Source organism: Cucumis melo, chromosome 8 (assembly GCF_025177605.1).
Source record: "Cucumis melo cultivar AY chromosome 8, USDA_Cmelo_AY_1.0, whole genome shotgun sequence".
NCBI lineage: Eukaryota > Viridiplantae > Streptophyta > Magnoliopsida > Cucurbitales > Cucurbitaceae > Cucumis > Cucumis melo.
The window spans coordinates 11,108,330-11,135,097 of NC_066864.1; the positions used below are offsets into that span (position 1 = coordinate 11,108,330).

At 35.1% G+C, this 26,768-nt stretch overlaps 1 long non-coding RNA gene across 1 annotated transcript; it reads right to left on the bottom strand.

Moving 5' to 3' along the window:
- Positions 1–13,939: 13,939 nt before the first annotated feature.
- Positions 13,940–18,715, bottom strand: LOC127150588 (uncharacterized). Its single transcript, XR_007823005.1, has 2 exons — positions 18,600–18,715; positions 13,940–14,275 (listed from the first exon to the last, which is right to left on the bottom strand). It is a non-coding gene; the product is annotated as an uncharacterized LOC127150588 (long non-coding RNA).
- Positions 18,716–26,768: the final 8,053 nt, after the last annotated feature.

Consider the following 26,768-nt stretch of genomic DNA (forward strand, 5'->3'; position numbering starts at 1 on the left):
ACAAGGTAACCGTTAAGAACAGATATCCCTTGCCCAGGATCGACGATTTGTTTGACCAGTTACAGGGAGCTACAGTGTTCTCTAAGATTGATCTTCGGTCGGGATATCATCAGCTGAGGATTAAGGATGGTGATGTACCGAAGATGGCCTTTCGTTCCAGATACAGACACTATGAGTTTATTGTGATGTCTTTTGGGTTGACGAATGCTCCGGCAGTGTTTATGGACTTGATGAACAGAGTGTTTAGGGAGTTCTTAGATACTTTTGTGATCGTGTTTATTGATGATATCTTGATATATTCCAAGACGAAGGTCGAGCATGAGGAGCATTTACGTATGGTTTTGCAAACACTTCGGGATAATAAACTGTATGCAAAGTTCTCGAAATGCGAGTTTTGGCTGAAGCAGGTGTCCTTTCTAGGCCATGTGGTTTCTAAGGCTGGAGTTTCTGTAGATCCAGCTAAGATAGAGGCAGTCACCAGTTGGACCCGACCTTCCACAGTCAGTGAGGTTCGTAGCTTTCTGGGTTTAGCAGGTTATTATCGACGGTTTGTGGAGAACTTTTCTCGTATAGCTACTCGTCTTACTCAATTGACCAGGAAGAGAGCTCCTTTTGTTTGGAGCAAGGCATGTGATGACAGTTTCCAGAACCTTAAACAGAAGCTAGTTACCGCACCGGTTCTTACTGTACCTGATGGTTCAGGCAGTTTTGTGATTTATAGTGATGGTTCCAAAAAAGGTTTGGGTTGTGTACTGATGCAGCAAGGTAAGGTAGTAGCTTATGCTTCGCGTCAGTTGAAGAGTCATGAGCAGAATTACCCTACACACGATTTGGAGTTGGCAGCAGTGGTTTTTGCATTGAAAATATGAAGGCATTACTTGTATGGTGAAAAGATGTAGATCTTCACGGATCATAAGAGCTTGAAATACTTCTTTACTCAGAAGGAATTGAATATGAGATAGCGAAGATGGCTTGAGTTAGTGAATGATTACGATTGTGAGATACTGTATCATCCAGGCAAAGCAAATGTGGTAGTTGATGCTCTTAGTAGAAATGTATCACATTCAGCAGCACTTATTACCCGACAGGCCCCATTGCATCGAGATCTTGAGCGGGCTGAGATTGTAGTGTCAGTGGGGGCAGTCACTATGCAGTTAGCCCAGTTGACGGTACAGCCGACTTTGAGGCAAAGGATCATTGATGCTCAGAGTAACGATCCTTATTTGGTTGAGAAGCGTGGCCTAGCAGAGGCAGGGCAAGCGGTTGAGTTATCCATATCCTCTGATGGTGGACTTTTGTTTGAGAGGCGCCTCTGTGTGCCATCGGATAGTACGATTAAAACAGAATTATTATCTGAGGCTCAAAGTTCCCCATTTTCCATGCACCCAGGTAGTACGAAGATGTATCAAGACCTGAAGTGGGTTTATTGGTGGCGTAACATGAAGAGGGAGGTAGCAGAATTTGTTAGTAAATGCTTGGTGTGTCAGCAGGTTAAGGCACCAAGGCAGAAACCAGCGGGTTTATTACAACCCTTGAGCATACCGGAATTGAAGTAGGAAAGACGTGTCCATGGATTTCATTACAGGACTGCCAAGAACTCTGAGGGGTTTTACAGTGATTTGGGTTGTGGTGGAAAGACTTACCAAATCAGCGCACTTCGTTTCGGGTAAATCCACCTATACCGCTAGTAAGTGGGCACAGCTGTACATGTCTGAGATAGTGAGATTACATGGAGTGCCAGTGTCGATTGTTTCTGATGGAGATGCCCGTTTCACTTCCAAATTCTGGAAGGGTTTGCAAACTTCTATGGGCACGAGGCTAGACTTTAATACAGCTTTCCATCCACAGACCAACGGTCAGACTGAACGTCTGAACCAAGTTTTAGAAGATATGTTGCGAGCGTGTGCATTGGAAATTCCAGGTAGCTGGGACTCCCACTTGCATTTGATGGAATTTGCTTATAATAACAGTTTTCAGGCTACTATTGGCATGGCACCATTTGAGGCCTTGTACGGCAAATGTTGTAGATCCCCTGTTTGCTGGGGTGAGGTGGGTGAGCAGAGATTGATGGGTCCTGAGTTAGTTCAGTCTACTAACGAAGCGATACAGAAAATTAGATCACGTATGCTTACCGCACAGAGTAGGCAGAAGAGTTATGCAGATGTGAGACGGAGGGATCTTCAGTTTGATGTGGGGGACAAGGTGTTCTTGAAGGTAGCACCTATGAAAGGTGTCTTACGATTTGAAAGGAGAGGAAAACTGAGTCCCCGTTTTGTTGGGCCGTTTGAGATTCTGGAGCGGATTGGCCCTGTAGCTTATCGCTTGGCGTTGCCACCATCACTCTCGACAGTTCATGATGTGTTCCATGTTTCTATGTTGAGGAAGTACGTGCCAGATCCATCCCATGTAGTGGATTACGAGCCACTAGAGATTGATGAAAACTTGAGCTATACTGAACAACCCGTTGAGGTGCTGGCTAGAGAGGTGAAAATGTTGAGGAATAGAGAAATTCCTTTGGTTAAAGTCTTATGGCGGAATCACCGGGTGGAAGAGGCTACATGGGAGCGAGAAGATGACATGAGGTCCCGTTATCCCGAATTGTTCGAGGAATAAAACTTTCGAGGACGAAAGTTCCCTAAGGAGGGAAGAATGTAACGCCCCGAATTTTCGAGGTAAAATTTTATCATTTTATGTGAATTTTTTTGGGATTTTAAAATTTTGTAAAATGATAAAATAATAATATAATATTAATTATATTATTATCATTATTATTTATTATTATCATTATAATTTAATATTAACACTTTTATTGTTATTTAATATTCATATTAAAATTATTATTTTAATATTATTTTAATTATTTAATATTAATATTTTATTTTTAATTAATATTATTATTTAATATATATATATAATAAATTTTTTTAAAAAAGAAACCCTAAGCGTGCGACACCCCCTCCCTGTCCGTCCATTTCTTCTTCCTCGCGCCACCGTCGCCCATTTCAGCGCCTTCTCCCTCTCCGTTCTTTACCCGACGGATACCGCCGGCCGACTTCGTCTCTTCTCCTCCGTCGCGTTTTCGTCTCCACTTCCGTCTCCATCGTCGGCAACTTCTTCAGCTTCAACGTTCGTCCGTTGCGATCCTGTCTTTTCCCGACCTCCCTCTCGATCTCACGTAACCGGACGCCGCCGTGCTTCCTTCGTCCGACCGCGTCTGCCGACGTCTAGCCGCCATCCGCCGCGTCGTTCGCCGAGCAGCCGACGGCAAACCTCCAACAGTCGCGGATTTCCCATCCTGCAAGCCGACCCGAGAACCCTCATCCAAACCGACCCGATTCGTGAATCTGAGCCGAGCCGCGAGCCGCAAGCCGAGCAGAGTCGCGAGCCGCAAACCGAGCCGAGCCGCGAGCCGAGTCAAGCCGAGTTGAGCCGCGAGCCGCAAGCCGCGAGCCGAGCCGAGCCGAGCCACCTAAGCCATATTTTCTCCCTCCACTTCGGGTCACGGTGAGTTTTCGGTAAGGATCATTTTGGTAATTTACCCAATATTACTATAACCGATTCGGATTTGAATATTAGAGTAAGACTGAGTCCTATGTTTCGTTCCTTGGAGGTAGTAGGGATTTGACGCTCAAGTTCTTGAGTCCCACGGCAAGTTCATTTGGGTATAGCTCCCTTTACTCGGGTAAGCCGACGTTTGTTGTCTCGAATGATTTAAAAAGGTGACTTTTATTAGTATCGTCGTTTAAACCCTTGTGATTTCGTTTAGGTGGATCTGTTGAGCGTGGACTCGATCGAAGGGCATAACCAAGTGTTAGGTAAGGGTTTTCCTACTACTAGACCTCGAATCGAGGCTGGAAACGTAGTAATCCACAGGGATTACACGTTAGTAACTGTACTGAATAAATGGATGTATGTTTGACTTTTAAGTATCGTTGCTATGCTCTTGTTGTAAAGGTAACGTGACCGCTAATTGTAGCTTGTGTACCATCGGGTGTAAGGAGTTGTTTACGGATAGACACCGATGCCCGGATGTTCGGTATATTGTAGTTATGTTAATGGGCTATGTTGTGGATTGGAATTGTATGTCGATAGACTTTAAAGTCTTACGGTTAGGTATGTGGTAGTCTTTTGTCTGGACATTGATCATGGAGTTTTGTCGTGGAAGGACTGTGAGTCAGATTCTGATTGACTAGTTGACTAGATCTAGGGATATCACAATGGTGTGAATTGGAAACGCATATAGCAACTGAGGATGTAGTTGTTTAAACCTATACTATCTAACTGGCGTAGCCTATAGCGAAATTGTAATATGAGTGTTGTTGGGGTATGACTGTTGTAGATGGTTTCGTATGGACTGAGGGGTAACGGTTAGCTTCATCTATGGGGTAGTGTACCTTACGGATAGGTGTATCCTTCGGGATCACTAGACTGATACGTGCATCCGTCGGGATCACTAGACTGATACGTGCATCCGTCGGAAAGTTAACTGTTGTTCCCTAACGGGCCCAGTAGTGGGTCCCTTACTGGGTATATTTTATACTCACCCTTTCTCTTCTTTAACTTTTCAGGTAAGGGTACAGCGAGGGGCAGACCGACGAGAGGCAGGAAGGATGCGTGAAGGCCTAATGGACGCGTTTGGTTTTCTTTATGCTTCCGCTGATATATTTTGTTAGAATATTTGGTTTTGTGATTTTGAGTTTGATGACTTGAGTATTGTATTTGAAACTCTCGTGACTGTGATTTAAACTAGGGCCCGAAACTGCTTTTGTATAATTTCTAACGTTTTTAATGAATTGTAACCGGTCCTTTATGAGTTTTGTGTTTGTGGTCGAGTCTTAGTACTGAGTAGTGACCTCAGCTTAGTCCGGAAAGTTGGGTCTTTACAATATTTTTATGTACTCACTCTTTTCTATGTTTAATATTTCAGAAAAAGATAAAAGATCTTGAAAACTGGTGAGCAATGAGAAGGGTCCGTGACATGTCATATGAAAACTCATTTCTACTTTTGTGTCTACTTATCAGTTTTTCAGTATTTTTATTTTTTTGGTATTTTATTTAAAGTTTTACCTTATTTACTTATTTTTGTCTTCTTAAAATTTTTAGAACTCACTGGTCATGTTTTCACAATATTTTGTTAAATTTTCAAATTTTAAATTCTTCGAACATTTATTTGTTATAAATTTTATAAAAGTTTTGGTTTCCCACTTCTCAAGGAAGTGTTTTTTGTTATTTGTCTTTTGAGTAATAACCTTTACTTTGTTTAAAAGTTCAGGTCGTTACACACTATCTTATTTGCACGATAGGGATTCAATTTATAGGTTGGACCTAAAACCAATTGTTCAATTGCGGATCAATTGGACTTAAGGAGCAAGATATTGTCTGAGGGGTACGTAAAATGATATTTTGACCTAGTTGAGGTTACGAAAAGCCTATGAAGAATTAACTTACTAATCATGGTTATATCAGATGGACACAAATATATCTATAATGAGAGGAGTGCAACTACAAAATTTTAGTGAAATGACCTTTTAGTTAACAAGAAAAGAAATATATATGGCTTGTAAATGTTAAATGAGTGCCTGTTGATGCTGTGGGAATCGTGCTGGTGAAGAACCATTATGACTCGTCAAGAAGGTTGTTCGTCATAAGTCTTCTCGGTGAACTATTTGAATGTGGAAATAAACTGTGTGCAAGTCTCATGGACAACAAACCATCTCTATGAAGATCATGTATGAAACAAATTATGTACAGAACCCTGTTCAGATGATTGATGAGAAAATAGATCAAGGAGGAGACCTTCATCTTTGAACTACTTAATTAGGAAGTTTAGGAGAATATTGATTGAGGGGGAGATTTTGATTAGTCTAAATCAAACATAGACTTAGTTTTGATTTGTCTTTACATTCTCTGACAATTATCACTACTGTATAGAGTAAGAATAAATGTGTAAACTCAGTACTGATTATCATAAGGGAAAACTTATAATAATTTGTTTAATGTAATAAAATCTCCTATCTCTAGTCAAGTACACCAAACGTAGATGTAGTGTCATCGAACTGGGTTAGCAAATCTTTGTACCTCTACTGTCTCTACTATGTATGCATGTTGCTGTATCTACTATTGTTAAGAGCATTACTTGTCACCAGCTACAGTTGTTGACTGTTTCGTTGTTTTTTTTCATGTTTTTAGTAAACCACTAGTTTTATTCCTACCAATGAGCTAGTTATTATGTGCACATAATGAGTAAAGACAACCATAGGGTGAAAGGACCTCATGGTGGTAAGAAGCTAACCAATGCATTGAAAGGAGTGTATTATATTGAGTTGGCAGCCTGAGCAACGAGAAATTAACCAAGATATTCTCTAAGGGATGCTCTAGATGGAAAGACTATCACAGTAGTCTATGCATGGGATTGGTTCATGCTGTCGATGAAAGGAAGATGGCAGATTAATGTGTGTGTTTAAATGTTTTATGATTAAATAATTGAAACCATGCGTGTGAAACTGAATTCATGAAATGTTTACCCAAAAAGAATTTCAAAGTATCACTCACCAAGTCTTCAACTTACGTTTTAAGTTTTCCTAACCCGACTGTAAGAATTTAAGCGATCGGACCAAACGACATTTGAAGGTTGAAGGCTATAAAGGCGTTTAGGATTTCTTTATTAAGCTCTTGTATTAAGAACTTGTATCGTGTACTGTTGTAGAACACATGGTTTGAAGTTATAAAATTATAAGTTGAGTTGTTTGTTTTTTCGCTGTTTTATGTTATGGTTGTGTTTCTTTATCACATAGTAGGTTTAAAAGGACTTAAAGTTGAGCTAGGCGATAAAACCAAGTTTTAAAACTTTAAGGACTTCTACCGTTTCGCATTAGAGGCGCCATAATTGCTCAAGTCACGTTTCGTTCAGCACGACAAGTTTGACACGAACCTCGTGATTATTTATCCAAATGTAGTGTCGATTTCATCCCTTGTATTTTTCCTCCAAACACATGCAACAGTTGGTATCCTGATAGGAACTGAATTTCAATATGAAATTCCAGTAATCTTTATTAGTAATTCTCTGCAATATGAGTGAATTGAGGAGATCTCAATTCAATTACAAATCACAATCTCTCTTGCTTCCTCCGCTCAAGAAAGTCAAGACTAAACTTCTTTCTACAAGACTGACTTTCCATCTCCCGCCTAGCCCCTTTTTAAACTCTCTCCTTCTAACTACTCAACTACCTCTAACAGCTTCCCTTCTAACTACTCAACTATCTCTAACAACTTTTAGTAACAACTTACTTGCTAGTGTTTATTTAATTACAAGGGTGCCCCTGCTTTCTCATTCTTTCTTTTATTCTTTCTGCTGTACTGGAATAATATTGGAGGTCTAACATTACTCCTCCCTTCCAAACTCACCTTGTCCTCAAGGTGGAAGTCCGGATATTTATCAGCAACATCAACATATGGTTCCCAAGTTGTTTCATGAATTGACAGCCCATCCCAACGTATCATCACCTCCCATTCCCCCACCTTGTTTCGACGGTAATCGAGGGCTTCCACCGGGTGTATTTTCCAAACAAAATTCTCATCCAACTGCTGTATCGTTGGTTGTATGTCAGTATGCTCTCCTACCAGTTTCTTTAGTTGAGAGACATGGAAAACAGGATGAATTAGTGCGCTCTTGGGTAATTCCAGCTTATACGCCACTGGTCCGATTCTCTCCAGGATTTTGTAAGGACCAAAATATTTGGCTGACAGTTTCTCATTCCTCTTTCGTCTCAATGATAGCTGACGGTATGGTCGTATTTTCAAAAAAACAAGGTCTCCCACCTTATATTCAATATCCCGGCGTCGTTTGTCTGCGTATTTCTTCATTTGTTCTTGGGCTAATCGCAGGTTTTCCCTTAAGGACAGTATCATTTCATCCCTTTCTTTCAGCTGTTCGTCTAAAGTAACGTTAGGCGTGACTTGCGTACCATAAGACAATAATGGGGGAGGTTTCCGCCCATAAACCACCTGGAAGGGTGTCATTCCTAGAGCCTTTTGGAAGGTAGTGTTATACCAGTATTCAGCCCATGTTATCCACTTAACCCACTCTTTGGGTTTGTCATTGCAGAAACATCTCAAATATACTTCAACCCCTCTATTTACTACTTCGGTTTGTCCATCTGATTGCGGGTGATAAGCTGAACTTCTATTTAATTTTGTTCCCGCCAAACGGAACATTTCTTTCCAAAAATTGCTAAGGAACACCCGATCCCTATCTGATACGATGGAGGCTGGAAATCCATGTAGCTGAACTACCTCCTTAACGAATAGCTCTGCGACTGTCTTTGCTGAGTAAGGATGTTTTAATGGTATGAAGTGGCCATACTTACTCAGCCGGTCTACTACCACAAAAATGACTTCGAACCCGGCTGCTTTAGGTAGTCCTTCCACGAAATCCATTGATATATCATTCCAGATTAGTGTAGGAATGTTTAATGGCAGTAATAGGCCTGCTGGTGATAGGCATAGAGTCTTGTTTTGTTGGCAGATCAAACATTCAGCGCAGTATTTTTTTACAACAGCCTTCATGCCTTGCCAATATAATTCTCCTGAAATACGTTTATAAGTGCGGAGAAAACCTGAATGCCCTCCTACTGCCGAGTCATGATAGCTATGTAGTATCTGTGGTATTAATTTGGACGTTTGTGATATTACCAGCCGGTCTTTGTATTTCAACATTCCATTATGTATTTTGAACTTGCTATCCTGTAGAGTCATGTTGCCATTCATTTCAGCTATAATTTTCATCAGCTTTGTATCTTTTTCCACCTCTTCTTTAATGATCTGCAAATCAAGGGAGACTGGGACTGTTATGGTACACATCTGCACAGTTGGGGTTATTCTTGACAACGCATCAGCCGCTTTATTCTCGACTCCCGGTTTATATTCTACGTCGAAGGTGTATCCCAACAATTTAGCTAACCATCTTTGATATTGTGGTTGTACCACTCGCTGCTCTAACAGGAATTTCAGTGATTTTTGATCCGTTCGCACGATGAATTGATTGCCCAGTAGGTATGGGCGCCAACGCTGCACAGCTAGTACTACAGCCATTAATTCCCTCTCATACACTGGTCTGCCCCTGTCTCTGATGGCCAATGTGTGGCTGTAAAACGCAATGGGGCGCTTATTTTGTATTAAGACAGCTCCTACTCCATACCCTGAGGCGTCAGTTTCAATCTCAAATGGTTTATCAAACATAGGTAAGGCTAATACCGGTAGAGCTATCATTGCTTTTTTGAGCTTTTCAAATGCTTGTTCTGCCTCCGTATTCCAATTAAACCCTCCTTTCTTGAGTAACTGGGTAAGTGGAGCTGCCAAGGTACCATAGTGGTGTACAAATTTTCTGTAGTACCCCGTCAGTCCAAGGAAGCCTCGTGTTTCACGTACGCTTGTCGGTTTCGGCCAATCAGTTATGGCTTTGATTTTTTTTGGGTCCACTTCTACACCTTTGTTTGATATAAGATGTCCCAAGTACTCTACTTTAGCCAGGCCAAAGCTGCATTTTTTTCGGTTTGCGAAGAGCTCGTGTTTTCGTAGCACTAAGAAAACAGTCTCTATATGTTTCAAGTGATCTTCCAGGTTTCGGCTGTAGATTAATATATCATCGAAGAACACGAGGACAAACCTTCTCAAGTATGGTCTGAAGATCGAGTTCATCAAGGATTGGAAGGTGGCCGGTGCGTTTGTGAGCCCGAACGGCATCACTAAGAATTCGTAGTGTCCTTCGTGTGTTCGGAAGGCGGTTTTCTCAATGTCCCCATCTATCATTCGGATTTGATGATACCCGGCCTTCAAATCGATCTTGGTGAATAGCGAGGCACCTCCCAATTCGTCAAATAATTCCTCCACTACTGGGATTGGAAACTTGTCTGGAACAGTAACATTGTTCAAAGCTCGATAGTCAACACAGAATCTCCAGCTACCGTCCTTTTTTTTAACTAACAGCACTGGGCTTGAATAAGGGCTTGCACTCGGTCTTATGATTCCCGAAGCCAACATCTCGTTTACCAATCTTTCCATTTCTTCCTTTTGATGGTATGCGTATCGATATGGTCTGACATTTACCGGATTCGTACCTTCCTTGAGATGTATCTGGTGTTCTATGCTTCTCCGTGGCGGCAGCTTCTCGGGCCATTCGAATATGTCTTTAAACTGATCCAATATTGGGAGCAGTTTTTCTTCTATTTCTCCTTTTTCTTCCTTATGCAATGTTATCGGTTCAGCAATTTCAATTCCCATGGATCTGCACTCGATCAGATAGCCGTGATCATGCTCCTCCCAAGTCTTTACTAAGTTTTTCAAACTTACCCTTGCTTTAGTGAGGCTCGGGTCGCCCTTGATGCAAATCTTTTTCTTGTCGTCATAGAATGTTAGTGTCAAGTTCTTCCAGTCACACACTGTTACCCCTAGCGAATATAGCCATTGCATTCCGAGAATCACATCAACTCCTCCAAGTTCTAGTGGTAAGAAGTCCTCCTTTACTGTCCAGTCTTTCATTTGAACTTCAATCGATTCACAGATCCCTTTCCCTTGTATTGCTGTCCCGGATCCGAGAATTACTCCGTAGTGGGCGGTTTCTTTGATCGGCAATTGCAATGTAGTGACTAGTTTTTCAGACACAAAATTATGTGTGGCGCCGCAATCGATTAAGATCACAACCTCCTTACCTTGTAGTGTTCCTCTGACCTTCATTGTTCCTGGGTCATTCAATCCGACTACCGAGTTAATTGACAATTCTACGCAGGCTGTTGCTTGTGGTCGTACTTCTACGGTTCTCAATTCGGCAGTATCGGTTTCTGTTTCCTCCACAATTTCTAACTCTTCATTGTTGTCTTTTACCACAAACATTCTAAGCTCCCTTTGTTCTCTCATTTTGCACTTGTGATCAGCAGAATATTTTTCATTACATTTGAAGCAGAGTCCCTTTTCTCTTCTTAATTGGAATTCCGCATCCGGCAATCTCTTAGATGTTCCTTCCTTCCTTGTTTCTCCCGAATTTGGGCTTTTCAACGTAATCGTTCTTATCGGAAATGGAGCATTAGCTTTGTTTTCCTTATTTTGCTGATGGTAATAGTGTTTTGTACCTGTCGATGTGGGTGTCGAGGATTTCCCGCCGATGTACCCATTTAAATTTGCTGCGTTTCTCAGAACCTCCCTGTCTTCCACCAATTGCGCTGTTCGCATCATCTCCGCCAATCCTTTCGGTCTGCAGAGTATGACTTCGGCTCGAATCCACGGAAACAGACCGCTCATGAATGTTTCTTCAACGACCCGATCTTCTACGTCGGATAGGGGTGCGACTAATTTATCGAATAGATTTCGATATTCTTCCACCGTCGTTTCTTGTTGGATCCTTAAAAATCGGCCGAAAGCGGTACCTTCTCTGGTCGACTGAAATCGAATCAATAATCGCTCCTTCAAATTCGTCCAACTCACGAATTTCTCCCTTTCCTCTTGGGCTCGGTACCAGTTCAGAGCTGGTCCGTCGAAACAGATCGTCGATACCAACATTTTCTCTGATTCCGTCAGCTTGTGAATCTGAAAATATCGCTCTGCTCGGGACAACCACGATTCCGGATCTTCTCCGGTGAATACCGGCATCTCAACTTTCTTGAATTTGCTTCGATCGTTAGAGTTTTCGTCCGGTTCGTTTTTTTTTTGTGTTGATTTCCTCGACATCGCGGCTGGAAGATGCCTTGTCATTCTTTGATTTTACCGTCGGCGAGTTCTAGGTATCCGATTCGTTCATCCGTTCTCCAGCCATTGATCTTTCTTTCGCATTCATTTCCATGTATGACAGAATTGCTTGTTGCTGTTTTTCGGACTGCAGGCGCATCATTTCCATGTTTCTTGTTAATTCGATCAACTTAGATTCGATCACTGGCATTTTTGCAAATTCTTTCTTGATTCCGGCCACTTCTTGTTCAAAGGATTCCATTCTTTCTTCAATCCTGGTTTGCACCATTCTTCCTTTGTTTCACGGATCGCTTCGGCTCTGATACCAATTTGATAGGAACTGAATTTCAATATGAAATTCCAGTAATCTTTATTAGTAATTCTCTGCAATATGAGTGAATTGAGGAGATCTCAATTCAATTACAAATCACAATCTCTCTTGCTTCCTCCGCTCAAGAAAGTCAAGACTAAACTTCTTTCTACAAGACTGACTTTCCATCTCCCGCCTAGCCCCTTTTTAAACTCTCTCCTTCTAACTACTCAACTACCTCTAACAGCTTCCCTTCTAACTACTCAACTACCTCTAACAACTTTTAGTAACAACTTACTTGCTAGTGTTTATTTAATTACAAGGGTGCCCCTGCTTTCTCATTCTTTCTTTTATTCTTTCTGCTGTACTGGAATAATATTGGAGGTCTAACATATCCGCGTTCTTCTTCTTCTTCTTTCTTGATTGTCATTTTTTTTTTATCTCTTCAGCAAACAAACAACCTTAAAAAAAAAAAAAAAAAATCTAACCTTCTTCTTCTTCTTTTTTCTTCAGCAAAATGAAAATACCTAACCAGACTTGCTCAATTCTGAAACTCATATCACTGTGTGTCGTTTGCTTCAGTAATTTAAGAAAGAGGAGTATGTTTGAAAATTGCAAAGGTGAGAAAGTTCTAATCATTTTCTTGCTTATTTATTCATACTTATTAAACCTAATTTTTTATAAATATATGGTAAGCCAAAAAAGAGTGCAACACTAAAAGCCAAATCATCATAAGGAAAAAGAACAAAATTAGAAATGAAAAAATATGTAAAAATAAAGGTAAATTTTATTTTTAATGACCAAAATCTATTCATATATATCTTGCTTGATTGTTTGCTTGATTCTTTGTTTAGCTCAAACATAAACCTAAAACCATTATTACTGTCTATCAGTTATAGAATGTGACCAATAGACAGTAGGAGAGGTGCTTTTGTTATTAAACGTAAATTTTCAATTCATAGTTTGCTATTAATGAGACGATTAAACCTTCTACCATGTTGACATTTCAATCCTTAATTTGCTTATTTACCTATTTACCTCTTATTTTAGTTATTGAAGTCTTGGTGAGGCTTTTAAATATTTTCTATCAGGTAGTGATAGTGTTTTATCATTTTCGATCAATACATACCAATGTATTCAAAATGTGCTAGTTCACATGTTGTTTTAATGTACCTTTTTAGTAGGTAGAACATGAGTTACTCATCAAGAAATGAAAAAAAAAAATTCATAAATCAATTTGTATTATTATCTCACCAATATTCTTCTTTATTACCACTATTCTAGTTTTCTAAAGGAAGAGGGGAGAGCAAAACACAAAAAATTTAAACCAAAAATGTTACCTGATAATTACAAAGTTCTAAATTAGAGGCCAAAAAGAGAGAACAGTAAACAAAGAAAATGAGGAAAGCCCCTCCAAAACGAAGAAAACAAGAAAAGACTCCGAAACAACAACATCATCTTTAATGGACATTGGTCCAACCTTCAGCTTAGGATTGACATATTCATCTCAAATTGATACTTCCAATCTTGATCTTGGAACTTGCTTTTAGAATAGTAAATCCCGGCTATGGTGACAATAAACTTCATATTTTGTGAGTTTTGAAACTTGCTTATACATTGATATATTTCTATAAATATCTACTAGTTATAGAAACTTATAAGAACATATCAGTGTCATTTGGGATAGAGAGTGATAGAAAGGTACCAATGTATATCAAAGATAACAGTGACAATGGACTTTTATATGAATGCTACAATCTAAAATTACATGAAATATATGGTGATTTTAGGATGATAGACACTCATATATTAGTGTAACATTGATAGACATTGGTATTTATCTCTATCAACGGATCTATCAATAATAGAAACTAATAAAAATGTATCAATGTTTATTAATGATAGAAAGATATTACTGTATATCAGTGTGCGTAAATTTGTATTTCATATGTTTAAATTCATACAAACTTATGTTTCAATTTAAGGATGAATATAAACAAAGACATTGGTTTCATTTTATTGATATAAAGATATTGTTCTCTTCAATTTGAATGAATTCCAGCAGGTCGAACACAATCCCTATATGTTGACAACAATGCTCTTGCATAACAATAGAAAAAAGCATAAGCATAAGTATCTATGTTAATGGAAATTCCAAACTCAACGGGGACAAGATCCCAAGTTCAGTTGCTTTATGAATTGTTTATCACCAACTATTACATTGTATTTAATGTTGTTGATCGAACGAACCTAATAAATGAAAGTTGAAAAAGAAATCAACACTTACAAATATACCAAAAAAAAAACATTATATAAAAAGCGCGCTAACTGGAGTAAGATATGACTATAGTTATCTCAATCATTTATAAAAAGTGATAGTGATCTATCCTTGTCTATCACTACTATCAAGTGATAGAGATCTATCATTGTCTATCAGTGACAGAAAACCATAGAGTCCTATTGTAAACTAATTTTAAGTCAATTCATTTTCACACAAAAGAAAACTTATAGAATGTGATAGAAACTTATTATTGTGTCAAAGATTTATCATTGTCTATCAAAGATAGAAAGTGATATAATCCTATTCAAAACTAATTTTAGCTCACTGTATTTTCACACAATAAACAACAAATAGAAAGTGATAGAATTCTATCATTGTCGAATAGATAAATTTTCAATGCCTACATCTTCCCATAGATAAATTTTCAATGCCTACATCTTCACACACTACTACAAAAATCGGATTACTTGACGTTAAGACAGTGTCAAGTAAACGTTTACTATACGTTTTTAAAAGCGTCAAGTAATCGACTGTCAAGTATAGTCTGATTACTTGACACTAAAAAACCGTCAAGTATACGTATGTAACGCCCCATAAATTTAAGGAACTTATTATGAGTATTACATTAAGTGGACTTCAAAGTTAAGGAATATATTCAGTTGTTTTGTGTTGGATTAATTAAATATATATACATGGGTGTGTATATTTAATTAAAGATTTTGGAAATTGGTAGAATTTGTTATTAATTAAGACGTGAGAGCCAAGTATCCCAAGCTGTTCAAAGATTAGAACTTTCGAGGACGAAAGTTGTTAAAGGAGGGAAGATTGTAACGCCCCAAAAATTAAGATAATTTATTGGGCGTTATTTTGAATCCATTTAATGAGAATTATTTGATTTAGGTGGGAATTGAAATTAATTAAATATTTCTTGGATGAATATTTAATTAATTAGAGGTTTTAGCATGTGGTGTTTGTTAAGTTTTTGATTAAATGGTAGGTTAAGAGGATTAAGTAAAGTTGTGGATTTTTAGTGTTGTTGAACTTGAAGTTAATTAAATAATTATGGATGTTATTTAATTGTGGGGTGGAAAGTTTGTTGGAGATTGAATAATTATATGTATATGTGGAAATATATATATAATTATTATGTTAAAGGAAAAGATAATTATATTTGTTGAAATATAATTATTTAAGGAAAAGATAGTTGTATTTTGGGGAAAGGATATTTATTAAAGGAGAAAAAGTAAAATAATTATATTTTGGGAAAATATAATTATTTGTAAAAGGATAATTACTTTGGAGAAAGATAAACAATAATTAATTATTGTGGAAGATAATTAATTATTTTGGAGAAAGATAAATAATAATTAATTATTGTGGAAGATAATTAATTATTTTGGAGAAAGATAAATAATAATTAATTATTGTAGAAGATAATTAATTATTTTGGAGAAAGATAAATAATAATTAATTATTTTGAGAAATAATTAATTATTCTGCAGAAAGATAAATATTGTTTATGGAGTGAAGTTGTAATGGTTGGGTTAAGATAATTCATGTTGGAAGTTATAAGTGATTTATTGGAAAAGATTTGATTGATTAAAAGAATTGAGGATTTAAGTTAATTTGAGATTTTGGAGGGAAAAGTTAGTTTTGGTGGAATTGTAATTAATTGAGTATATATATATGGATATATATATTTAATTAATAATATGGAGAAGTGAAGTTAATTATATGATGGAATATAATTATATTTGTTTGGAAAAGAAGATAATCCATAAGGAGAGAAATGGTTGATTTGATTGGACGAAAAAGATATATATTTATTTATAAGAGAGAATAATGGTTTAAATAAATATATATATTTATTGTAGATTTTGGTGAGAGAAAAATAATAATAATAAAGAAGTATTATTATTATTACTAATAGTTATAAATGCCTAAGATTAAGGCATTGATTTAGGAAAGATAATGGGAATAAAGATATATGTATATTTTTTTGGTATTATACATACATATATATATATATATATATATCCTAAAAGGAAAAGGAAAAGGAAATAATAATAATAATTATTATTATTGTTATTATGTGAGTCTATAAATAGCATTAGAATGCTTAAGATGGAAATAAAGGAAAAAGAAAAAGGTTCTTTATCTTCTTCTCTAAGATAACCCTCTGCTGTCGCCGCCTCAGTTAAAGTTAAGATTGGTCTCTTTGGAAGCTTGAGGATTTAAAGTGATGAATTTTTCATCAAGAATAAGAGGATTTTCCAACCTCCATCTGAGTAACCTTGGTAAGCTAATGAAATTAAATTAATATTTTATTAATTTAATTTTGGATCTATTTGAGGTTTCTTTAAAGGTTCAATTGGCTAAACTTTTTTAAGATCTAAATCTTGGATTTTTCCCAATCAAGGTTGAATTGGTTTCAACCCAATTTTTAGAAAGTTAATTAATTTGGGAGAATTTTTGGGTGTTAGTCAATTGCCAATTTCATTAATTAAGATACTAAGTGTTCCTTTTATGATTAGGATCAAGTTAATTGGAGAATTTTACTGTCAACTAAGGAGTACCTTTGTTTGGCTAAAATCTCCAGGTAAGAGATTCTCCTACTAGACCTTCGAACTGAATTCAAGAGACCGCATGTAATTATGATTATGCATTGATGGTAGCTAAGATGCATAATTTGAGGATAATGATTATACTGAGATTATGATGATAGTTGATGTTGATGATGATGACTGAGATTATTATGTTGATGATTGATGATGATGACTGATGTTATGTTAATGACCGGTAGTATGTTGTTGATGACTGTTGATGATTGTTAATGCATGATATATTAATCACATGATTAAGGACGTTAAGATTAATACTCATGCCATATTATGATGTTATGTTATGCTACATGCTATGGATAGGGTGTTCTGTTAACTTTGTCTATTAGAGTCGTACCTGCATGGGTGTCCTTCGGGATCACCACCTATTTAGGACTGTGTGGTCCGACGGGACGCCAGTCTAGCATGGATATAGATATGATTCGAGTGATTCGACGGGGTCCTCGCATCCCGATTGTCTTAGTGTTACCCTCGGGTTCACTACAGACCAGCATGTCCTAGGTGCTCCCCCGGGACACCGAAGACCAGATTTTCGTTCCTACGGGAGCGCATGTTGCACGTGTTCGGGAACGTGCCAGAGATTGGGTACCATTTTCAGGACTCTAATGGGAAGTTAACAGACACCTAGCGGGACTAGTAGTAGGTCACTTACTGAGTATATGTTTATACTCACTCTTTCTATGTTTAACATTTCAGGCGAAGGTAAAGGTAGAGGAAAGCTGGCGAGCGACAGAGAAGGATCCGTGACATGCCATATGGGGACTCAGTTTTGCTTCCGCGTTTATGTTTCAGTGTTTTAATATTCCTTTTTTAATGAAAATTTAGTCTTCCCTCGTTTCAAAAAGTGTCTCTTGTCATTGTTTCTTTTTAGTAACGACCTCAGCTTAGTATAAAGAGTTGGGTCGTTACAACGTATACTTGACACTACAACACCGTCAAGTATAAGTATACTTGACCCTTAAAAACCATCAAGTATACGTCTACGTGACACTAAAACACTGTCAAGTATACGTTTACTTGACACTAAACCACCGTCAAGTATCCATTTACTTGACACTAAAAAACCATCAAGTATACGTTTACTTGACACTGTATTAACGTCAAGTAATCCATCAAAGTTCACCTTTTCTGTGTCAAGTAATGTTGTATAGTTGACGCCTTATATGTGTCAAGTAAAAACAAATTAAAAATATCATCACAGTACAAAAACAAATTGAAAATAAGGAAGAACTAATATTATGTACATCTTCGAAAAAACAAAAAAGAAACAAAAAAGAACAAAGAAGACGGAGAAAAATGCAAAACTCCATAACACTGTAAATCAGTGATAGAAATATATGACATATACTAAATTCAAATTAATCCGCTAAAATCACTTTATTTTAATGCCTTTACTGATTAAGTAAAACCTAAAATTTATTTAAAATATTCAAAACAGAAATTTAGAAGAAAGAAGAAAATAATCCACCAAAATCACTTTAATTCCCATGCCTATCACTCAAATTTTAGCTCTTAAATTTGATTAAATAAGGACAAAAAAAAAAAAAGGAACATAACTAAAAATGTAAAACCTAAAAGAGAAGAAGGAGAGACAAAATAAAGAAGGATGAAATAATCAGAACCCTAAAGAAGAAATAGAAGAAGGAGAAGAAGGGTAAAAAAAGGAGAATACCTTATTATTGATTAGGAAGAAATGCTTGTCGTCACTGATCAAAATGCAGTTGCCAATAGTTGCAGAAACGTCCGTGCTCAGAAAGTTGAATAATGAAGAAGATGATGGAACCAAGGAATTGCAGTGTGAATTTAAATTACTAAAGATTAGCTTTAGAATTATTGAAAAATGAAAGACAATCTCACGCTGGAAAAAAACAAAAATTCCCTATAGAAATAGTTTTATATTTGAGTTTTTCTTAAAAAAAAATAGTACAAAGCGTGAAAATATTTACACAAAAATATTCTTCAATCACACAAGAGTGGAAAATGATTAAAAACAATTTTATAGCTTGCTAAATAAGAAATTTTGGAATCAATTACAAATTGTCACGTTATTTATTATAACAATTAAATTGACATATGTCCCAAATTAAATTTAAAGACAAATTAGACAATTCTAATGATGACACGTGTTTATCATGTGAAAAAAAATTTTGAACTCCAGAAGGTCTAGAGAGAATTCTCCCCAGAGCTAGAAGACTTCCCAACTCTTGAAGTCGACTACGCTCGAAGATTGAAGACCCTTTGAAGATCGAAGCTTTCTTCCAAAACTCAAACTTCAACAACATCACGTGCTCCGTTTCCTCAAATCAAGTGTAAGCATCAAACCAAGAGAGAATCAGAGGATCAAAATTCTAGAGATCAAACCACATCGCATCAAATCAACATAAATATAACATCAACACAAGTTCAACTCCATGAACCAAATTTTTTTCAAAAATCTCGTGTGAACAAATTGGAACGTCCGGTGGGACCTCTCTACCTCTCATCTCTCTCTCGTCATCCAAATCTAAAAGCAAATTAATGGCATCAAAGAAGTTGCATCCAAATTTTCTATTGCAAGCAATGCTTACACACTACAAGAAATAGGTTTTTTAATAGCCTTTAAGGATAGCCCATTTTAAATTGGGCTATTGAAAAGAAAAAGAAAAAAAAAAGTGGGAAATAGAAAAATTTATCCCACCCAATATTTTCCTCCTTTGGAGTCTTTCACGCTTTTTCTCTTTTGCTCAAGCAGACCACCCATGCAACCAAAATGATGAGACGACGCTTTCATCTCTTTTGTTGCGATACGCACCCACGTTCCGTCTCACACGACTGTCGTTCAACAGACGACAACGTCGAGGTCATTATCCAATTGCCAACGCTGAAGCTCTGGCACCACCATCGTCTACAAGGGTTTCGCTTAAGGTTCTTCGAGGTTAGTCTTCTTCTTCCTTTCTTCATCCACGTCAATCTATAAAGAGAAACAAGAAGCCAAAACTGAAATCTCTCTCTCTCTCTCTCTCTCTCTCTCTCTGTTTCACTTCCATGGCTGCCGACCAACTTCCTGTAGAAGAAGAAAACCTTCTCAAGTTCTTGACGAAGCTTGTGATATCAAGGTTTCTCTCTACTTCTACTTCTCTTATTTTCTCTCCTTTTCTCTTTCTTTCTCAAGAAACCAAAATTTTTCGACAAAATTTGTTTAACATTCCTTGTTTATTTTCTTTTCTTTTTTATTATTATTATCAATCTTGATAATAATAATCTGTATTTTACACTTGGCCTGATAGTATTAAATATGTATTCTACACTTTTAAAGTTCAAAACTCTCTCACAAGAAATATTTGTAAATGTATAGTATTTGGATGTTACATATAGACTTATAAGATGTATGAAAGAAACGTAAATGTAAAAATTTGGATTACAAGTTTCAATATATAGTTTCCTTTTGCAAAGGACATATTATAAACTCAATGCCATAAAAAATTAACCAAGTGCTCTAGGGAATTGAACCATTTTAAAGGCTGTATCTGTCACTTAATTCTGACAACAGGAACCTTTCGACCAGTTGAGAGTGTTTCATTCATTTGGGCAATTTGAAGTAAGAGTTGATTGATTTTTGGAAATAAAATTATGCAAACTAACTTCTATATTTAAACAAACAAAGTGAAGTAGTGAAGTGTTAATTAAAGGATTGTTTTTGAAATTTGTACTTAATTTTGTTCATAGTTCTCATCTTATTGAAACCATTGAAAATTCTAATCAAATACTAAACAGTAAACACAAACAATTTTTTATTTCTTTCATTTTCTCAATCCCTAGGTTCTTTTTTATTATGTTACTTGTAACGACCCAGACTTTTAAACTAAGTTAAGGTCATTACTAAAAAGATAAACATCAAAAGACATTTTTTTGAAAAGAGGATAACTAAAATCTTTATAAAATTAATATCAAAATGTTCACAAAAAACATAAGATTTTCAAAATTAACAAAAATAATTTGAAAACGTGACCCGCGAGTTCTAACAATTTTAAAGAACTAAAAAAAATAAATAGAATAAAATCTTTAAGTAAAATGGTTAAAATTTAAAAATACTAAAAAAACATATAAATGAGTGCGGAAGTTGAACTGTGTCCCCATATGGCATGCCACGGATCCCTCGCTGTCGCTCGCCAGCTTCTTAAGTTCTTTACCTTAGCCTGAAATATTAAACATAGGAAAGAGTGAGTATATACATATACTCAGTAAGGGACCCACTGCTAGTCCCGCTAGGTGATCTGTTAACTTTCTGTTAGAAACATAATCATAACGTTGTGTGTCCAATGAGCACAACTGAGTGAATGAGACCTTATGAACACCCCTAAATCGTGCGAGTGATCCCGAAGGAACACCCCTAGTCGTGCGAGTGACCCCACAGATAGGACCACAATACAGGTGAGGTAAAAAGTTTCACAAACAAAGTTAACAGACACACCACAATCCAAGCATGTAACATCATCATAAACATCATAACATAACATGAATATTAATCATAACGTCTTTATTTATGTGACTAATATATCATGTATCATAAACATCATAAACATACCAGTCATCATCGTCATTCATATAATCAGTCGTCATCATCAACACAATAACAATCATCATCTATAGCATCGCATTATGCATCTTAACTACCATCAATGCATAATCGTAAATACATGCAGTCTCTTAAATTCAGTTCAAAGGTCTAGTAGTAGAATCTCTTACCTTGAGATTGTCTAAAAATATTTCTTTGCTGACAGTAATTTCCCAATTAAAGTAGATCATAAATAATAAGGGAAAATTAATAACTAAATTAATAAAATTTACCAATGGCTAGTATCTAAAATTTTCCAATTTAACTTATCCAAAATTTAAGGTTGAAACCAATTCAACCTTAATTGGGAAAAATCTAAGACTAAATCTAAAAATTTAACCAACTGAACCTTTAAAGAAACTCCAATTAGATCCAAAATTAAATTAATAAATTATTAATTTAATTACCTTGGCTTACCAAACTTGACCAAATGGAGGTTGAAAAATTATCTAAACCTTGATGAGAAAATTCATCAATTCTTCAAGTTTTGCCAAAGGGACCAATCATAACGAAAATTGGTGGGGCGACGGCGGCAGAAGGTTATCTTAGAGAAGAAGATGAATGACCTTATTCTTTTTCCTTTATTTTCTAACTTAAGCATTCCAATGGTATTTATAGACCCAAATAATAACAATAATATTTATTATTATTATTTTCTTTTCCTTTTAGGATATATATATATAATACCAAATATATACATATATATCTTTATTTTCTTTATCTTTCCTAAATAAATGCCTTAAATGCACAAAATCTTAGACATTTATAATCATTAATAATAATAATAATACTTCTTTATTATTATTTTTTTTCTCACCAAAATCTACGATAAACATATATATTTATTTAAACCATTATTCTCTCTTTTAAATAAATATATATCTTTTTTATCCAATCAAAATCAACCATCTCTCTCCTCATGGATTTTCTTCTATTCCAAACAAATATAATTATATTTCATCATAATTAACTTCACTTTACCAATTTATTAATTAAATATATATATATATGAATATATATATATATATATATATATATATTATATATATATATATATATATATATATATATATATATATTATATATATATATATATATATTCATATATATATATATATATATATATATATATATATATATATATATATATATATATATATATATATATATATATATATATATATATATATATATATACTCAATTAAATCCAATTCCACCAAAACTAACTTTTCCCTCCAAAATCTCAAATTAACTTAAATCCTCAATTAATTTAATCAATCAAATCTTTTCCAATAAATCACTTCTAACTTCCAACATAAATTATCTTAACCCAACTATAACAACTTCACTCCATAATAAAGATTTATCTTTCTGCAGAATAATTAATTATCTTCTATAATAATTAATTATTATTTATCTTTCTCTAAAATACAATTATCTTTTCCTTAAATAATTATATTCCAACAAATATAATTATCTTTTCTTTTAACATAATAATTATATATATATTTCCACATATACATATAATTATTAAATCTCCAACAAACTTTCCACCCCACAATTTAATTAAATAACATCCATAATTATTTAATTAAATTCAACTTCAACAACACTAAAAATCCAGAACTCTTAACCTACCATTTAATCAAAAACTCAACAAACACCACATGCCAAAACCTCTAATTAATTAAATATTCATCCAACAAATATTTAATTAATTTCAATTCCCACATAAATCAAATAATTCTCATTAAATGATTTCAAAATAACGCCTAATAAATCAAATCTAATTAAATAAAACTAAGATAATATCTCCTAAATTATCTTATTTTTCGGGGCGTTACATTACTGATTTTATTTGATTTGGTGAAATTGAATTAGAATGAGAAATCGAAGTACAATAACGTTTTGTTATCTATGACTACGAAGGTTCTTTTCCACATTCACATTATATTTTGCAATGAAATGCACAGGTTATCTATGATTCATCCTCATTATTATTTTTATGCATACTTTTTGACTCTGTTATAAAAGTATGCTCTTGGATTTACTGAAGTTTCAATGAGTTTATTTCGAAAAAAAAAACTAGGTTCAAACCATAGTCAACTTTCCAATCTTGGAAATTCGGGGAATCATATAGGGAGAATATTGGCCTCAAATTCGAGGTTTATAGCCTTTGCGAATAGAAAATTTATTGTTCTTTTCCTCATACTTCATTTGTTCAAGTTCAAGTTGTTAGATTATCTGTCTTTGGCATTTGATTTCACATTCTTACATTATTCTTTCATTGATTTTGGTTAAAGTTTTGCCTCAACATTGACCGTCTTCTTATTCTTATATTGTTGCTTGGGTTCGATCACTATATTTGACGGATATTCTATCTTAATATTTACACACATAGCTTCATTGTAACTTTTGTTGCAGTTGCTTGGGATGGTAGCATAGTAAGGGTGGTTGTTTCTCTGGTAGCAATTTCTTATAAATACTATTTCTCTATAGTGTATAATTAAACAAAGTTACTTCGCTTTTCAGCGGGTGCTTAAAGGCTTTTTGTTCTTGAATTCAATTAGTGATAAGTTTTAGTTACGGTTCGTTGTGCTTGCAAAAGAGCTGGTTTGTATTTTTATGGAAAATGTATCTATAAACAAGGTAGGTGAACGGGTGCCTAACATATGTTATTGAGTTTTGGGTTCTTTTGACATTTATGGTTCTCTTTGATTTTCTTTTAGTTCTTTGTTGCTGCAATTGTTAATATAGGATGGAAACCTGTTCAGTCATATGTGATTGTGATATGTGAGATTTATCCAAATACTATTTAATGAGCAAGCTGGTAATTGATTGAGGCATTTGCTGTGATTTTTGGTCAGCGAGGAGTGATACTATTGAAGAACTATAGTATGTTAAATGTTGAACTTCTCAATGTGGACTAGAACTTCATAAATACCATTTTGATTTAGTTTGCTTTAATACTTGAAGTTAATGGAGTCTCTAAAAATTTTGTGACTATTCTCCCTTTGTCACTTATGACAAATTGAACAGTTTTCTGTAAAACTCAATCAACAAGGAGGTATCCTTTTCAGTTTTGTAACCTTTTCCATTCATCTTCTGATAAAGACATGGTTACTCATTTTTAATATAACTCTGCAAAGCAAATGAAAATTAAAAAATTTTACTCTCACGTGAACCTTTTAAACACTCTAAATGACCTTATTTATTTTTTAAAGATTAGGTACTTTATTGTTAAAAGTTGGAACTTTAAGAATTTGGAGTTATCTGTACAACAAGGAGTATTTGCAACTTAAAGAAGCAATGAAGCTTTTGATTTTGGTGATAATGTTATTTTGCTTTTCTTAGTCAACCGGACTACACTTTTTGAGGTGCTAACCATTCCTTATTGAATTTGTGTGTGACGCTACTTGGTCATTGAGGAACAAAGTATGTTTGTTGGAGATAATTATACTGATTTGCTATTGGCTGCTTAGGCTTGTGAAAAGATGATGTCCATGATTGGTGGTTCTGTTAGTGGGAGCAATTGGAAATATGCACATGCAACTGCATATTATGGTCAAAACTTTTCACTCAAATGGTTTAAGGTTGATATTTCATTTCTTAGATTTATAATTTTATGTAGAAATTTATATAACATGTGTACCTCATCATGTTGTTGCATTGTTGTTAGTTGCAATAATGCTAATGGTTGTTTGCCCCTCTCTATCCCTTCAGAACATCTAATTTACTCTCAGAGGTCATATTTAGTGCTCATTAAAAATAAAACTTAATTATTCTTTTTCAATCTCTGATAATGAACCTTTTTTTCTCTTTCTCATAATTGAAAGGAAAATTGAGGGGTGATGGACATGACAAATCTTTAACAAGTTCTGGCCGAGACGACAATTTCAATAACTAAAGTGACCATTGGCATGCTATCTTCTAATCTTTTTTTTTTATCTACATTTGTTAAAGATTTTCTATGTTTGTTTCATTAATATCCACTATTACAAAATCACATATTGATATATGTTTTATAAATTTATGTAGGTGAATGAAATGTGTCTTACTAGAAGAAAAAAGATCCAACGATGACAGTAGCTTATACCTATATGATAATATAATCTTGAACACTTGGTGAATTTTGTTTGTATTTTGAGGGTTATCTTGTGTTGTGGTACATTCACTAAATACTTTATCTACCTTTGTATCATTTAGACCACAACTTTATTTAAGTAAATTATTGAATACTCTATTTTGTAATTTTAATAGATTATGAATGGAAGTTGTTATTTTTATTGTGCTACAAAGTATTTATGTGTGCTAAAGTTGAGTACTTTAACTAAAATTTATCAAAAGCTAATTAAATCAAAAATTATTTTTGAAAACAAAGTTACTTCTTTTATAGCCATAAGTTAACAATTATATAAAGATTTATATAACCAAAAACGAAATGCTATCAAAAGGTTATTATAATTATTATAATAATTGAAAATGATTAAATAACATTATTATAGTTGTAAATAGTATATTATAGCGTTGAAAAAAGGCTATTGTATATGCGTTGAGAAAAGGATATTGTACATTAAAGATAGCACACTATTTAAGCTATATAAACTTATTATAGCTATAATGAAAAACGCTATCAAATGTTTTTATAGCAACATCTATAAGCTATATCTTCATTGTAATGACCCAACTTTTTATACTAAGCTGAGGTCATTACTAAAAAGAAACAATAACAATAGACACTTTCTGAAATGAGGGAAGGCTAAATTTTCATTGAAAAGGGAATACTGAAACACTGATACATAAACGCGGAAGCAAAACTGAGTCCCCATATGGCATGTCACGGTTCCTTCTCTGTCACTCGCCAGCTTTTCTCTACCTTTACCTTTGCCTGAAATACTAAACATAGAAAGAGTGAGTATAAACAAATACTCAGTAAGGGACCTACTACTAGTCCCGTTAGGTGTCTGTCAACTTCCCATTAGAGTCCTAAAAAGAAGTACCCAAGAACTGACACGTTCCCGAACACGAGCAACATGTGATCCCGGAGGAACATAACTGGTCTTCGGTGATCCCAAATGAAAACCTACGACAAACTGGTATGTAGTGTACCCAGAGGAAACACTAAGATAATCGGGTTGCGAGTGATCCCGTCGAATCACTCGAATCATGTATATGTCAATGCCAGACTGGCGGTCATGTCGGACTACGCAGTCATAAAAATATGGTGATCCTGAAGAACACCTAGG